The 17,293-nt window shown below is 38.9% G+C and overlaps 1 protein-coding gene across 5 annotated transcripts in view; it reads right to left on the minus strand.

Annotated features, from left to right (window-relative positions):
• Positions 1 to 16,541, minus strand: part of LOC137498532 (uncharacterized) — a 33,562-nt gene extending 17,021 nt beyond the window's left edge. The window contains exon 1 of one of the 5 annotated variants that reach the window (XM_068226170.1): positions 16,465 to 16,541. The gene's annotated coding sequence lies outside the window, so the exon portion shown is untranslated. The other 4 variants (XM_068226171.1, XM_068226172.1, XM_068226173.1 and 1 more) reach the window with 4 other exon arrangements.
• Between the last annotated feature and the right edge of the window lie 752 nt (positions 16,542 to 17,293).

The following is a 17,293-nucleotide window of genomic DNA, read 5'->3' on the forward strand; positions in this document are numbered from 1 at the left end:
GCACATCAGTTATAACAGTCTTAATATACTTTCTGCTCCCATACAACTAACAAACTGCAAACTGTACTCTGCCTCTGAGATAATCTGTAAATAAGTTAAGTTCTAAGCCTCCAACCCCTGCTGCTTCCAACTTCTGTAGCAAAATAATATGGTCAACTGTGTCAAAAAATTTCTGAAGATCAATAAAGAGGCCTGATATTACCATACATGAGTCTAAGGACTCCTGTTGCTTAACAACATCTTCACAACATTGTAGATACATTAATAGGCTATCTTTGACTACTATGGGAAGGACAGATAGAGGTCTGTAGTTATTAAGATAAAATTTATCAGACCTTTTATACACAGGTATGATCTTGGCAATTTTTAACTCGACAAATATACAAAATAATATTGGTCCTAAAACAGAACTTTGAGGCACACCAGTTATAATGTTATGTACTTTCTGCTCCCATACAACTAACAAACTGTACTCTGTCTGAGATAATCTGTAAATGAGTTAAGTGCTAACTTTGTAATGTACAGAATTAGATGCACAGCTAGGTTATTACTAATACCACAAGAAATGAACTTCATAATTAATCTGCATTGTCATCCTAGAACAAGTTTTAAGATTGTTTGAGTAAACTCCACCATTACAATACTTAAAATATTCTTTATACCTTTTTTTAAGGAAAGGTTAGACATGTTTTGCCTCTATTTTGGAGACCTCTTCAGCCTAATAACAAAAGGAGGGTAAGATTCATGCTGCTCCTAATGAACTGCTACAACAAATAACACATCCAAAATTTCTAGAGTTAAACATACCTCCGTCAAATGCACAATTAAAACATACACATAAACAGGCCTGCTTATGGGAAAAAATGTATTTGTAGATAAAATATAATTTCTTCAGAGACGATGTAGTGTTTAAATACAAGTTTTTAAAAAAAATAGAACCTGTGAATGTCCAATAAAAAACGTTGAATGATAGTCCTACACTTGGCTGAGAGAAGGTTCTAATGTTCTAATGGACTTTATTCAGGTGGAACTTACTCAAAATGCAGGTTGAATTGCCGGATAGGTGTATTAAGGAGAAAATTTACAATAAGTTTAAAGTGTCCGAGTACTTACTCCTTCGTCTGTCTCTCTCTAGCTCAGCTGATCTGCATACGGCTTTGTGTCAGACTACAGATAGACGGTCCTCTCTCAGTAGTAGCAAACATATGAGTGGAGGCAAGGGGAGAGAGTGAGGAGAAACTGAAATTGGGGGGGGGGGGGGGAAGAAGCAGAATGACTACATATGTTGATTACGGTAGTTTTAACAAAGAATGTATTTATAATCTCCTCAAAAAGAATATTGAGGGTTTCAGAAATTTCATTGAAGTTATTACAGTGAAACCTCGTTAGAGCGTTCCTCATTAACAAGTTTTCCCGCTTAGCATGTCATAAATTCAAAGTTCTGATTCTCATCGTATTAAATCTATATCAAAACAATTCACTTATCGCGTCACGAATTTTCGCTATTACCGCTTGTTACAATCACATTTATCCTAGTCCTGAAAATGTTTGTCATCCCTTGTGAAAGAAACATGATTTCCAACTCTGCTAATAGCCATCACCACAGTTGCGTGATTACAGGGAAAGGCCTTGAATTCCTGAACTTCACAGGATAAGCTGCACCTATGGGGAGCAAGCATTAGCCTCAGTAATGTTCAGTTTTGCTTGCGAGTTAGCAGCGAGATTGCTTAAAAACAGTGAGCCTGTTTGTGCTTATATTTCGCACTCCATTCAGAAGTTAGAAATTTATTTTGTATTGAGTGGTACAGTGAAGTGTAGCGAATATTTGCCACATGATATGGTAGCCTATATCTGTATTAGTAACATAACCATGTGAGACTGACTAGCATGGTACATATTTGTCTTGTGTTACCCTAGTTATGGATATGATAGCCTAGTTATGGATACAGAAAAGGTCGTGAAATTCCTTACTAATGAACACAAAATTAAAAGCTGTCAGAAAGTGGACTGGCGTCCGCATCTTTAAGAGCACAGAGGTCGCGAATGTTGAACTCGTACTTTCGTGTGGACACGATATAGGCTTTTGGGCTTATGCTGTGTCAAAAAATAAGGTGAAATTCTTCACGTTTTGCAGAGAACTATGCTCTGCGTCATAAGAAGAAAATCTCAACTGTCCTCGAGAAAGGCTTCTAAAACAATGAGCTCTAAATTTAGTGGAAATGGAAATGGTACGTTCATTCGTCACCAAATGGCTCCCCGTACGCGGTACAGCACTAGCGTTCAAAGCGGAAGCTGACGGAACCATCAGAATCAGTCTGAGAAGGTCACATAACATAACAGCTGTACACACATATGAAGGTATGAAATTGACACAAGTCTGGAATGAAACATCTGGCGATGACAAGTACTTTAGCGTCTCAATCACTCGAGTTGATCAAAGTTTTGTCGACTTCAAAATAGTGGCCAAAGTCATTCTTCCCGGTCGCACATGGTCAAGTGTAACCTCCAATTCATTGTGTAAGAATGTGACCAGAAAATAATGCTTAATATCCCACTGCTCCGAAAATAAAGGCTTCTACTCACATCTGTTTTAGAAAGAGTGTGATCTGCAATAATACTTCCAATATTTTTATTGGCCCTGCTGCACGTTTTCATATTTATTGTCTGGAGTTTATTACACCTTTCAGTATATTTGGTAGTTTAAAAGCCCCAGCAGAAAAGGTTTTCATATTTGTTCTCTCATGTTTTTTCACACCTTTTAATACTTTCCTTTCATCTTTAGAAACTGTAGATACAATTTTCACTGTATCCATGGATACACGATGTAAAATACCATATCAGAAGAAATTGTATCTAGTGTTTCTGTATTCCTGTGGGATAGTTTTTATACGTATATTCAGTACTACGTTTTCTCACTCACACTCTTTTTTTCCTTGTCCCCTGCAGAAACGTCTTAATGAGGTTTAACTGTATTTGGGTTGTTTCTTTGATCAATATTGATGAAAATGTTCTCACAAATGTTTAACAAAACACCTTTATTTGCTATTTTTAGAATGGATAAGTCCTACTCTACAGTTGAGAAAGAATAATTGTAATCGGACACATACATACTCACGGCCGAAAATCTACTGTGCATTTGACAGAGTTATGTCTAACGCTAGAAATTTTGGATATGTTATTTATTGTAGCAGTTCATTAGGAATAGCAGTTCATTAGGAATGCCATGAATCTTACCACACTTTTGTTATTAGGCTGAAGATGTCACCAAAATAGGGACGAATCATGTCCTTTTCCTAAAAAAGAGGAATAAAGAATTTTTTAAGTATGGTTTATGTGAACACTTAAAACTTGTTATTATTAACATCGTAGATGTCACTACCGCAGCTATGCTTTAAAATTTCTTATTATTTCTGCAACTTCAAGGTCCTTAGTAGCATTCAAAAACAGTGAATTATTCAGCCCAGTTCGATTATTAGGTGATTTGTGGGTAGGAGTATTGGTAGCTAACTTTTTCCTATATTCATAAAATGGTGATTAAATAATTTTGATTTCTACTGGACAAGTCACAACTTTATCTTGAACGTTGAGCTGGAGAATCTTGTTTTAGTTATAATTTAATTTTCCATGCATTGTTTTAGGTATAACTTAACCTAGTTATGAAATATACATTTTCCAGCTCTCTTTTAAGTTTATGAGGGTAGTTTAATATATAATGCAACACATTATTTCTCGGCTAATTTCACTTTTAAAAAATTGGAATTCTGTTTGGGACATCTTTGAATATTCCTGCTTTGTCTCGTAAAATTTCATTAATTTCCAATAGATGGCAGCGCTATACCTAGACTTCAAAATGGCAGAATGTCTACAAAGACCTGGCAGTGGACTAAAGCACAGCGAGTCATTGGGAGAGGCGTGTTTCATCATCACAACAAGGTCGAGGAAACCTGTCTGATCTGGACTGTTCTTCCTCATCCACTCTACAGCCTGGATCTCACGCCTTCTTGATTTCCATCTATTTGGTCCGGTGAAGGATGCACTCTGCGGGAAGCACTACGAGGATCAATGCAGCACGACATTGGCTCCGACATCGACCAGTCGAGTGGTACCGCAGGCATGCAGGCCCTCACATTACGGTGGCGAAAGGCCGTAGCATTGAACGGAGATTATGTTGAAAAATAGGATATTGTAGCAAAAGGATCGGGGAATAACATGGTGTATTTGAATCCTCAATAAATTTTTTTTTTCCCTAGGGGCTTTACGTCGCACCGACACAGATAGGTCTTATGGCGACGATGGGATAGGGAAGGCCTAGGAGTTGGAAGGAAGTGGCCGTGGCCTTAATTAAGGTACAGCCCCAGCATTTGCCTGGTGTGAAAATGGGAAACCACGGAAAACCATCTTCAGGGCTGCCGATGAATCCTCAATAAAACCAACCTGCTTTTAGAAAATGTGTTGCATTATATACTGAACTCCCTTCGTAGTTACCAGTTTACATAATAGCTTATAGTCTCACCAATCAATTGCTGTGATGCATAATCACAGCCCATTTTGACTCCAAGTTCTTCTGTGCTTAGTCTAATTTACCATCTCTTCCTATCACTAAGTAAGTTCAATTTCATGTGAAACCTCTTATTCCGCCCAAAAAGCGTACAGGAGAAAGGTAACAAATGAATTACATTGTAATCGGCATCGTTCAGAAGAGCGAAGTAATGTTAATGCTACACAATGCTGACTTGATCGTTAATGTTAACACCACATTAGTTATCACGCTTGCAGAACGAAATACTATTAATCCTACACAATGCTGACTTGATCATTAACGTTAATGCCACATTAATAAGCAAGCTTGTTATAGTGTTTGGTGAAACGTGATTTCCATAACGCCAAGTTAAAATATTAACAATATGTTAGCTAATGCTCCATTAGGGGATTTTTAACAGTGGTTGATAAAACTGGCCCTTACTCCTTTCAGTCCCTTCTCTTCAAGCTGAAGATACCATGAATGAATTCAACCTATCCCAGCCACTGAGGGTATATTTTGACTCCATTGGTCTCAGATTCTCTGCAAATAACCTTACTCCTTGTGGGTGGGGTTAACTTCCAATAAGTAACCAGGGGAACCTGACCCCTACAGAGCGCGTCCCCAGGTAGCGGATAGGCGGCCCCTACAGTATGTAGGGCTGGTTGAAATAACCAATACAACCCGTGGACCAACAGGTAGCCCAATTCCTGGGGGTTTTAAAATACTGGGACACCCTCTCTCCAGGGGTCATAAATATGGAGGGCCCTTGCCCTGGGTTAAGGGTGAAGACCTCAACGGCATCTACGGCGGAGAAGATGGACTTCGGTACGGCGGAGATGGCGGAAGAGGCAACCCATCCTTCTGGGGTGTACAGATGGAACCTACTGCCTTGTAGGACGAGGAAGGCATCCTCAAAGGCTAAGGGAGTAAACCCTGAAAGAAAATCCTCTGATGCGTTAGGCCTAGCAAGTCAGCAGGAGAGTATTGAGTACAGTTGCTTTCAATAAGAAAAAGAGCCTCGGAAAGAATATTATAGACCGGACTGACACGTCCTCTCAGACAATTGTAAAGTATGATGACCGTAAGGCTGATGATATACAATGTTCTGAAAGGAAACCCCAAATAAAAAAGAGACCCAAATACCGAATTGGAACAATGAACATTCTATCATTAACTGGAAAGTTAGAAGAACTCCTAGACATGATGGATAGAAGAAAAATATCAATACTGGGATTAAGTGAGACCAAATGGAAAGGGATTGGAAGTAAGACACTTCGTGGAGGTTATAAATTATACTGGAGTGGACAGGAGAAGGTAGCGAAAAATGGTGTTGGATTCTTAATTAATGAAAGGACTGATGCTACAGCTGAAGTTATCTGCAAAAGTGATAGAATCATTAAAATGTTCATGAAACTGGAGAACACTAAGCACACCATCATACAAGTGTATGCCCCACAGACAGGCTGCAGTGAGGAAGACAAAGAGAAATTTCGGCAAGACCTGGAAGATACAGTTAATGAGGAAAATGTTATTATTATTATTATTATTATTGGAGATCTAAATGAGCAAATTGGGGTAGACAGACTTGGGTACGAGAACATCATTGGTCCACATGGATTTGGACAAAGGAACCCAGAAGGAGAACAACTATTAGATCTGTGCAGAAGAAATGATCTTATAATCAAAAATACATTCTTCAAAAAAAAAAGACAGTCACAGAATAACAAGGTACAGTTGGGATGGCCAGTATAGAACATTGATTGACTACGTAATCACAAATAAAGATGGTGGCAGGTACATCACAGATGTAAAGGTCATCCCTAGTGAAAGCATGGACAGTGACCACAGATTGTTGGTAGTAGACTTCAAACATAAGGCAAATGAAACGCAGAAACTTATTACGAAAAAACCAAGGGTTAAAACTTGGAAGTTGCAAGAAGTCCAAATAAAGGAAGAATACAAACTAAGGATTCAACAGAGTTTGCCAAAGTGTGAAGTAACCAGCGTTAATGAAGAATGGAAGGTCTTCAAAGACACCTTTGTGGGAGAAGCCAAAAACCTATGTGGAGTTACAAGTTCTATCAAAAGAAAAAAGGAGACACCATGGTGGAATGATAGAGTGAAAACAGCGGTGAAAGAAAGAAACCAAATAAAGAAGGCACTGGACAAGGAAAAACAAAAACAGGGACAAGAACGAAATGAACAAGAAATACAAAGACTTCAAGGAGTATACAGGAACAAGAAACTTGCTGTAAAGAACATTGTAAGGGAAGAAAAAGAGAAGAAATGGAATGAGTTTGCAGACAAACTGGAAGAGGACAGTAGAGGAAATATGAAATTGCTATACAGAGTAGTGAAAAACAAGCGAAGGGATCAAGAGACCATAAAAGTAATAGAACGTGATGATGGAACTCTGGCACAAGAAGAGGGAGAAATTAAACAAGAACTCAAGATCTATTTCGAAAAGCTGCTGAATGGAGATACAGAAAACATAACGGATAGAGGAGAGCCAAGTCGAGGAACCACAACTGAACCACCAATTACATGGCTTGAGGTTGAAAATGCGCTCAAGAGCATGAAGAAAGGAAAGGCAGTGGGCATAGATGAACTAAGTGCAGATATGCTGAAAGCAGCGGGAGTTCCAGGAATCCAATGGTTCTATAGACTGCTCAACAAGATATGGGAGGAAAATACTATTCCACTATTCCTAAGGACTGGAAGATGGGCATCATTGTACCTCTGTTTAAGAAAGGAAGCCGACGAAAATGTACTAATTACCGTGGTATCACACTACTGTCTCATGTCCTGAAAATATTGGAAAAAATAAAAGAGACCAGAATCAGAGATATTGTTGAACCAATGTTGGAAGAAGAGCAGTATGGTTTCAGACCAGAAAGGTCAACTACAGACCTCATATTTGCAATTAGGATGCTAATGGAAAAATACTGGGAGAAGAACAAGCCTTTATTTCTAATATTTTTGGACAATGAGAAAGCATACGATAGTGTACCAAGGGAAAGAATTTGGCAATGCATGAAAGAACTTCAAGTGCGAGACAGCCTCATAGACAAAGTGAAAATGTTGTATAGTGGGAACAGAAGCTGTATTCAAGTAGGATGTGGTTTGTCGGACTGGTTTGAAACAAAGAGAGGAGTGCAGCAGGGCAGCTCATTGTCACCACTTCTATTTATTATTGTAATGGATGTAGTAATGAAATCTATTAAAAGGAAAGAACATGGAGATATCAAAGCCTTCACATTTGCAGATGATGTTGTGATCTGGAGTGACTCAGAAGAGGAATTGGAAGAGAGAATACAAAGCTGGAATGAGGAGTTTAAGAAATATGGTTTAAACATCAGCAAGACCAAGACGGTGGTGATGAAAGTGTATGGGGAAGGAGAAGAACCAATAGTCATGTTAAATGAAGCTCAACTGGACAGCGTTCCAGTTTTCAAATACTTGGGTAGCGTTATATCAAATGACAACCTAGCAAAACATGAGGTGAACAATCGAATCAATAAGGCAACACAATTTTACCACCAGGTAAGACACCTGCTGTGGGATGAGCAAATACCCATGAAAACAAAAATGACATTGTACAAGTCCTATTATACACCAATTCTTACATACAGTCTCGAAACCACAACACTGACCAATAGAGATAATTCCAAACTTCAGGCAGCTGAAATGAAATTCCTACGCACTATGATCCAGAAAACCAGGAAAGACAAGATTAGGAATGAGAAAATTAGAGAAGAAGTAGGAGTAGATGATTCTCTCCTCAATAAGATTCAGATATCAAGACTGAAGTGGTTTGGTCACATGAAGAGGATGCCAGTAAACAGAACTGCAAGGAAGGAATTTGACAGAAAGGTAGAAGGAAGCCGACCCGTGGGAAGGCCACGAAGGAAATGGATAGATTTAGTTAAGGGCGATGTACTGCTGAGAGGTCATGATTGGGACAAGTTGGTGGAGGAAGAATGGTACAAGGACAGGGTGAGATGGAGGAGGCTCATATACCACACCCGGGAAACTGGAGATGGTTTAGGATGATGATGATGATGATGATGATGATGATGATGATGATGGTCTCAGATTATGTAAAGCAGGCTTCCTCAGTAATTTTACATTCCTGGTGATGTTAAAACTTGATTTTTATTTAGTAGTGGTAGTGGTACTTATTGTTTCAAAGCGAAGTCCAATGAAGCAACTACTTAACATTAATCAGAGGATATAATAGAAGAATTACAACCCTATGAAGAACGACAGTACTGGAAAAAGAAAGGAAAGGGAGACAATCAGCATGAAAATCATAAATAACCTAGGCCTCGCAAACTTAATCCAATCGGAGGTGGAAGAGAACATGAGTAGACCAAGGGAGAAGATAGTGGGGAGGCTGGCATAAGCAATATTAGTGTCACTGTGGTGGTGTGCAGTCATTAACCCACTTTCCAAGTTTAGCACCCCTGAGAGTCAACCCTTTTTGTCATATCTAATGACAGGCAAGATGTATTCTATGCTCCCAACCTCAGTTATAGGTTGGGTTTGCATAGGATGACTTTTAAATGTTTGCTGAATGATGATGATGGTGACTATTGTTTTAAGCGGAAATCCAAGGAGCTATATGGTCCTGTTCACTCATCAGATACCCTGAAAGCTACATACAATATTATCATCCTTACAGGCAGTTGGGACATCTTGAGCCATTAGAAAGAACACTTCAGCTTACTCTTAAAGAACAGTTCTTCTGTTCCTGAAGACATCCTCTCACATGTGCCTACAGCATACTGGATGGCAGTCCCGCCAAATTTTCAGGAATTTAGTAAGGCTCTTGACAGTCTGAAACCAAGAAATGTACCTGGATCTGACAACATTCCCTTTGAGCTCATTCTAAGTGGATACTTCCATCTGAAAACCATGCTCTTCTTCCTGATCCTTCTAATATGGGAAACCCTAAAGGTTCCTGCCAACATGAAGTTCACCATTGTCACCATCTTAAAAATAGCCAACTGAAGCTCTCCATAGCTGGTCAATTTTTTGCTAGAATTCTGATGAATCATCTCCAGATAATCTCCAAGGAAGTACTTCCTGAAGACCTGTGTGGGTTTCATCCTCCAAAGTCACTACTGATATGATCTTCAGTGTGAGACAACTACAAGAGAAGTGCAGAGAACAACAAAAGTCTCTACATTTAGTGTTCTACAATTTGAAAAAGGCCTTTGATACAATGCCCATAGAAACAATGTTAATGTTTTGAAGATGGTTTGGCTGTTCTGTACACTTTGTGGGAATGATCCAAGCACTCCATGATGAGATGTTGGGATAGGTGCTATACCAGAATAAACCATCTGAAGAATTCCCCATCACTATACACAATAGCCTACCCACATCACAACCTATCACTGCAAGTTGCACTTTGCAATTCATAGCTGTAAGAATCTCAGTGCAATACAAGCTTAATGCTGTAATAGAGTTATTATGGTGTACTTCTGTATATATCTAGTTGTTCACACTACAATGGCTGAGCCAGTGAAACAGCATGAAGTATTTCATAAACAGGCCAGAGGGTTCATTTACAAAGTGTATAAGTTCTTCAAGCGGGAAACAGACGCTGGAAGTCCATTGTACGACGTTGCCAAAGCTCAGAAGTGCATGGCAGTTGCAAGCGGCGATATAAGAGTACAGAGTGTGAAACAAAGAGTTTGAGAGGCTTAAGTTATCCGAACAAGCAAGTGGAAGTGCACAATTTAGATCTCCAGGGAAAAAAACACATTCCCAAAATGAGTAAATAGAACTGATGATTTTGTTCAAAATGTTTTATGCCACAAAATACTTCAGTATTATGAGAGAGGGATGGTTTGTGGTGTGGTGAATCATGGGCAATGTCAGAGTGGCCCAGTAAATGGTACCAAGAGTCTGGATACAAGTTGCTATGGAAGGGGAGTGGGCAACTCTGACATATTCTGAATCATAGTCTTCCTTGAGCTCATACGGCTAGCACTATACAATTCACAGGTGGTTCCTAACCTGTTAGAGGAGAGATCCTCACTGGGACTATGTGTAAGTACGGTAGCAACCTGCTTCACAGAATTTACTGAGCTAAGAACAATTTAAACAAGCCTCAGACCTATGGGTGAGTAACGGAATCCCACTTCCATTTCACATATGAGGGACTCCTTGGAAATAACTTGGCAAATGAAATGGAATTTGATGGGGAGCTATCAATATTAATGGGGCTTATGGAAGAAAGTAGAACAGGCTGAGTCAGCAAAGAGCATGTGTCTGGATGTGTTTGGTGATAGGATATTATAAAGTATTCTTCATAGGCGTTAAAAATGGAAGGGCAGAGTTTGGGGTAGGACTGTTCATCTGGAATATATATATTTTTTACTATCGGCTTTACGTCTTTAGGTCTTATGGCGATGATGGGATACGGAAGGGCTATGAGTGGGAAGGAAGCAATGGCCTTAATTAAGGTACAGCCCAAGCATTTGCCTGGTGTGAAAATGGGAAACCACGGAAAAGCATCTTCAGTGCTGTTGGCACTGCAGTTCAAACCCACTATTTCATGAATGCAAGCTCACAGCTACGCGATCCTAACCGCATGGCAAATTCGCTCGGTCATCAGTAATACTGTTGTATTCTACATATAGTAGTTTCTGATAGGCGTGTAAATGAATGAATGATGTGGGCAGATTTAGCTGTTTGGGAATTAAGACAAGAATTGTCTCAGTCTACTCACCATGTGAGGGTGTAGATGACAGTGAAGTTGACAAGTTTTAGGAAGCACTGAGTGACATCATAATCAGGTCAACAACAAGGATAGGACAGTGCTAATAAGTAATATCAATACGGGAGATGGAAATAGAACTGAAGGACATGGTAAGGTGATGGATAAACGTGGGGAAGATATGGAAACCAGGGGGATTCTATCGTTAGACATGTCGGGAAAGTGTGTGGAGGAAAGGGTACCAGAGTAGAGTGTTATCCAGGAATTAGGTTAAGGCAGATGCTGAGGAAAGTAGAAGAGAAGGAGGAGGGAGAGGAGAAGGTGGTAGTGTTTCACGTTGGTACTAACAACGTAAGACAAGCAGGTATAAGTACCAACATAGTTGGGATGTGTAGGATCTGGTAAATGCAGCACGGGTGCAGTTTAAAGAAGCGGAGATTGTTATCAGTGGAATACTGTGCAGGAGTGATACTGACTGGAAGGTGATTGGGTGAAAGAAGAGTTTCTAAGCTACGAAAAAGTTAAGGATGAAAAACATGAGATTCTGGGTGTAAGGATCATCTCTCAAGATAATAGGCAACTTGATGTCTTTGGAGTGTACAGACCAGGAAAGGGTAGCGCAGATGCTGATTCAGAATTATTTGATAAGATAATCAGCTATGTGGGAAACGATAAGGAAAGAAACATGATCGTAGCGGGTGATCTCAATTTACCAAATGTCAATTGGGAAGGTAATGAGAACGACAGGAAGCATGACCAACAAATGGCAAATAAGTTAATATGGGAAGGGCACCTGATTCAGAAAGTGATGGAACCAACTAGAGGGAGGAATATTCTGGATGTGGTGCTGGTAAAACGAGATGAACTGTATAGAGAAACCGAAGTAATAGATGGTATTAGTGATCACGAAGCTGTTTATGTGGTAATTAAAAATAAATGTAAAAGAAAGGAAGAGATTAAAATTAGGACTGTTAGACAGTACCATATGGCTGATAAAACAGGCAAGAGGGAGTTTTTAATAAGTAACACTGATTGGTGGAAAACGGTGTATAAAAATGTAAACAGACTCTGGGATAGGTTTAAAGCAATTGTTAAGGAATGTGAAAATAGGTTTGTACCTTTAAAGGTGGTAAGGAATGGTAAAGATCCACTATATTATAACAGAGAAGTAAAGAGACTAAGGGGGAGGTGCAGGTTGGAAAGAAATAGTTAGAAATGGCTGTGGAAGTAAGGAGAAATTGAAGGAACTTACTAGGAAATTGAATCTAGCAAAGAAGGCAGCTAAGGATAACATGATGGCAAGCATAATTGGTGGCCACACTAATTTTAGTGAGAAATGGAAGAGTATGTATAGGTACTTTAAGGCAGAAATAGGTTCCAAGAAGGACATTCCAGGAATCATTAATGGACAAAGGGAGTGTGTATGCGAGGATCTTCAAAAGGCAGAAGTATTCAGTCAGCATTATGTAAAGATTGTTGGTTACAAGGATAATGTCCAGATAGAGGAGGTGACAAATACTAAAGAAGTATTAAAATTTACCAATGACAGCAATGGTATTTACAGTAAGATACAAAAGTTGAAAACTAGAAAAGCAACTAGAATTGATAAGGTTTCGGGGGATATATTAAAGACAATGGGTTGGGATATAGTACCATATCTGAAGTACTTGTTTGATTATTGTTTGCATGAAGGAACTTTACCAAATGAATGGAGAGTTGCTATAGTAGCTCCTGTATATAAAGGAAAGGGTGATAGACATAAAGCTGAAAATTACAGGCCAGTCAGTTTGACATGCATTGTATGTAAGCTTTGGGAAAGCATTCTTTCTGATTATATAAGACATGTTTGCAAACTTAACAACTGGTTTGTTAGAAGGCAGTTTGGGTTTAGGAAAGGTTATTCCAATGAAGCCCAACTTGTAGGATTCCAGCAAGATATAGCAGATATCCTGGATTCAGGTGGTCAATTGGACTGTATCACGATAGACTTGTCTAAGGCATTTGATAGGGTACATCATGGGAGACTCCTGGCAAAAGTGAGTGCAATTGGACTTGACAAAAGAGTGACTGAATGAGTGGCTCTGTTTCTAGAAAATAAAACTCAGAGAATTAGAGTAGGTGAAGCTTTATCTGTCCCTGTAAAAATTAAGAGGGGAATTCCTCAAGGCAGTATTATTGAATCTTTATGTTTTCTTATATATATCAATGATATGTGTAAAGAAGTGGAATCAGAGATAGGCTAAGGTTTTTGCAGATGATGTTATTCTGTACAGAGTAATAAATAAGTTACAAGATTGTGAGCAACTGCAAAATAACCTCGATAATGTTGTGAGATGGACAGTAGGCAATGGTATGATGATAAATGGGGATAAACGTTATTTTTAAAGTGCTAGTATTTCATTCCCCTCTACTTCTACATCCTTGTAGGAAGACACTGCAATGTCTGCTGTTATAGGAGTAATTTCGTTTTATTTTTATACGTAGATCTGCTAAAATAAAATGTAATCTTTCAGGTTTAATATTCTCTTTTGTTGTTTGGAATCGAACCCGTGATCATCGGTCGGACACCACCGCTGATCTACCGAGAAAGTAATAAACCAGTGAACGCTGTGTACGACCGCTTGTAATGCTGTAAAATTCCACATGTTCATTTAATAATAATAATAATAATAATAATAATAATAATAATAATATGTGACCAATGAAGATGAAATGAATGGTGAAGACGTCATAAACACCCATTTCTGAAGCGAGCAGAATTAAGAGTACGAGGAGGTTGATTCTGAGAATTGAACCGGGGCCATCGGACCAAAGCCAAGCAATCTACCCATTGAACCATAAAGCCGGATTTTAAATTGTAACCCGAAGCTAGCATTTCCACTGATCAGGTGTTGAGTATGGGCAGTGGCAGAGGCCAGGGCAGTAAGTTTTGAAACAGCATCAACAACACAGCAAGCTACTTCGGTGGCACAAGACACTTAAGGCTCGACAATCACTAAACCAACAATCGAAAAGGAGAAACCTAGTGGTAGCCCATGTCCTGATCGCAGCGTACACCACTGACAATGACATTTGCAATAAGATACAAAAGTTGAAAACTAGAAAAGCAGCTGGAATTGATAAGATTTCTGGGGATATACTAAAGACAATGAGTTGGGGTATAGGACCATATCTGAAGTACTTATTTGATTATTATTTGGTTAAAGGAGCTACACCGAATGAATGGAGAGTTGCTATAGTAGCACCTGTGTATAAAGGAAAGGATGATTACACATAAAGCTGAAAATTACAGGCCAGTAAGTTTGACATGCGTTGCATGTAAGTTTTGGGAAGGCATTCTTTCTGATTATATTGTTTGCGAAATTAATGACTGGTTTGATAGAAGGCAGTTCGGTTTTAGGGAAAGTTATTCAATTGAAGCTCAACTTGTAGGATTCCAGCACGATACAGCAGATATCTTGGATTCAGGTCAAATGGACTGTATTGCTATTGACCTGTCTAAAGCATTTGATAGGGTGGATCATGGGAGACTACTGGCAAAAATGAGTGCAACTGGACTAGACAAAAGAGTGACTGAATGGGTTGCTATATTTCTAGAAAATAGATCTCAGAGAATTAGAGCTGGTGAAGCTTTATCTGACCCTGTAATAATTAAGAGGGGAATTCCTCAAGGCAGTATTATTGGACATTTATGTTTGCTTATATATATAAATGATATGAGTAGAGAAGTAGAATCAGAGGTAAAGCTTTTTGCGGATGATGTTATTCTGTATAGAGTAATAAATAAGTTACAAGATTGTGAGCAACTGCAACATGACCTCGGAAATGCTGTGAGATTGACAACAGGCAATGGTATGATGATAAACGGTGTTAAAATGTTGTTAGTTTCACAAATAGGAAAAGTCCTCTCAGTTTTCCTTACTGCGTTGACGGGGTGAAAGTTCCTTTTGGGGATCATTGTAAGTATCTATGTGTTAATAAAAGGAAAGATCTTCAATGGGGTATTCACATAAATGGGATTGCAAATATAGGGTACAGATCTCTGCACATGGTTATGAGGGTGTTTAGGAGTCTTAGTATGGATGTAAAGGAGATGGTTTGGACACATGTTGAGAATGCCAGGAGAAAGAAAACCAAAGAGAACATTCAAGGATACAGAGACTGGAAAGAGGCCTAGGGAACGTCCTAGAATGAGATGGAGGAGCTCTGTTGTGGACTGTATTGCAAATAGAGGAATGGTGGAAAGATAGAGTAAGGTGGAAGGCTTTGGTACACTATCCTACCCAGAGAGAATCTGGAAAAGGGAATGGATGAAGAAGAAGTAAGGATGTAAAGCAGAGGCATATAAGTCTGTGGTAAGACCCCAACTAGAGTATGGTTCCAGTGTATGGGACCCTCACCTGGATTACTTAATACAAGAACTGGAAAACATCGAAAGAAAAGCAGCTCGATTTGTTCTGGGTGATTTCCGACAAAAGAGTAGCGTTACGAAAATGTTGCAAAGTTTGGGCTCAGAAGAATTGGGAGACTGAAAACGAGCTGCTCGACTAAGTGGCATGTTCCGAGCTCTCAGCGGAGAGATGGCGTGGAATGACATTAGTACACGAATAAGTTTGAGTGGCGTCTTCAACAGTAGGAAAGATCACAATATGAAGATAAAGTTGGAATTCAAGAGGACAAGTTGGGGCGAATATTCATTTATACGAAGGGGAGTTACGGATTGGAATAACTTACCAAGGAAGATGTTCAATGCATTTCCAATTTCTTTGAAATCATTTAAGGAAAGGCTAGGAAACCAAGATAGGAATCTAAAACCTAAAAGCAGGTTAGTATTGTATGATTGATCTCTCAGAGGAGAGTGGTGGCTGTTTACTACTTTTTGGTCATACATACACCATTACCCCTCCATTTCCACTATTCCGGCAACTTGTCGCATGTCAAGCGTTTTGCCAAACTATCAAGGGTTAAGAGGCCGAGGTTCAGTACCAATCAAATCTGAGCCATTGTACTATTAATAAACATGTTAAATGTTAAGGAACAAAGTATGACACATAATACTCGTTAACGATCAAGTTTTAGCTCATTTTATATTTTATATTTTATATTTTGTATATACGGTACGAATTAAATTACAAATCAGTTCAATGTAAATTGTCAAACTGACCACCTCCAATTATTTGAAAGACAGTAGTTTACATAGACTGTAACTTACTTCTTCTTCTTCTGCTTCTCGTTCAATATTTTTCTTCTTCTTGGTTAGTTGTTGGACATCGTCGTAAGACGCTACGTCCAGTCACTGGTTTGCGGGTTAATTAATGTCAAATACAGTAGAGACAATACACGACACTGAGCGAGATATCGAAGGACAGCTATTGGAGCTTACTCTAGCGGATAGACCTGAACGGTACTGATTCTGTCATAAGAGCACGTGTATTTTTGTGTGAAGTTTTTGGTGTTATTTATGCGTTTTCAGTGAGTTGACATAATTAAATAGTAGCGTGTGTCATTCCTTGATATCTCCTCTCAACATGAGGGGAAAGATATGTGCTGTGTTTGGCTGCAGTAATTACGAAGTAGAGAAAAATGCGCGCTCGTTCTTCAGGTTCCCTCGTGACAAGAACATGTAAGTAATATTGTGTTTGCATATATATTCTTCCAGTGACAGAGATTTTTATAGTAGGGCCTACTTCATAATCTTCTGACCTGCTCGACCCATGTTTTAACGGGCTTAAAATATAATACGCATATTTTATTGTATAGTGCAGCAGTTAACCTTCAATACCGATGTGTTGTTGTAGGTGTGATCTGTGGGTTTTGAAATGTCACAGAAGCGATTTGGATAAAGTGTACAAGAAAGAAGGGACGTTACGCTTGTATAAGAATTATAAGATCTGTTCAGATCATTTCCAGGCCAGCGACTTTAAAAATCCTCGACTATACAGCCATGGGTATGTTACATTTTTACTCTAATTGTACGTAAATATTCCTCAAAGCATCACTATCGACAACATTTTCAAACTTTTCTTTCTTTTATCCCTCTT

The sequence above is a fragment of the Anabrus simplex genome, chromosome 1, assembly GCF_040414725.1.
Source record: "Anabrus simplex isolate iqAnaSimp1 chromosome 1, ASM4041472v1, whole genome shotgun sequence".
NCBI lineage: Eukaryota > Metazoa > Arthropoda > Insecta > Orthoptera > Tettigoniidae > Anabrus > Anabrus simplex.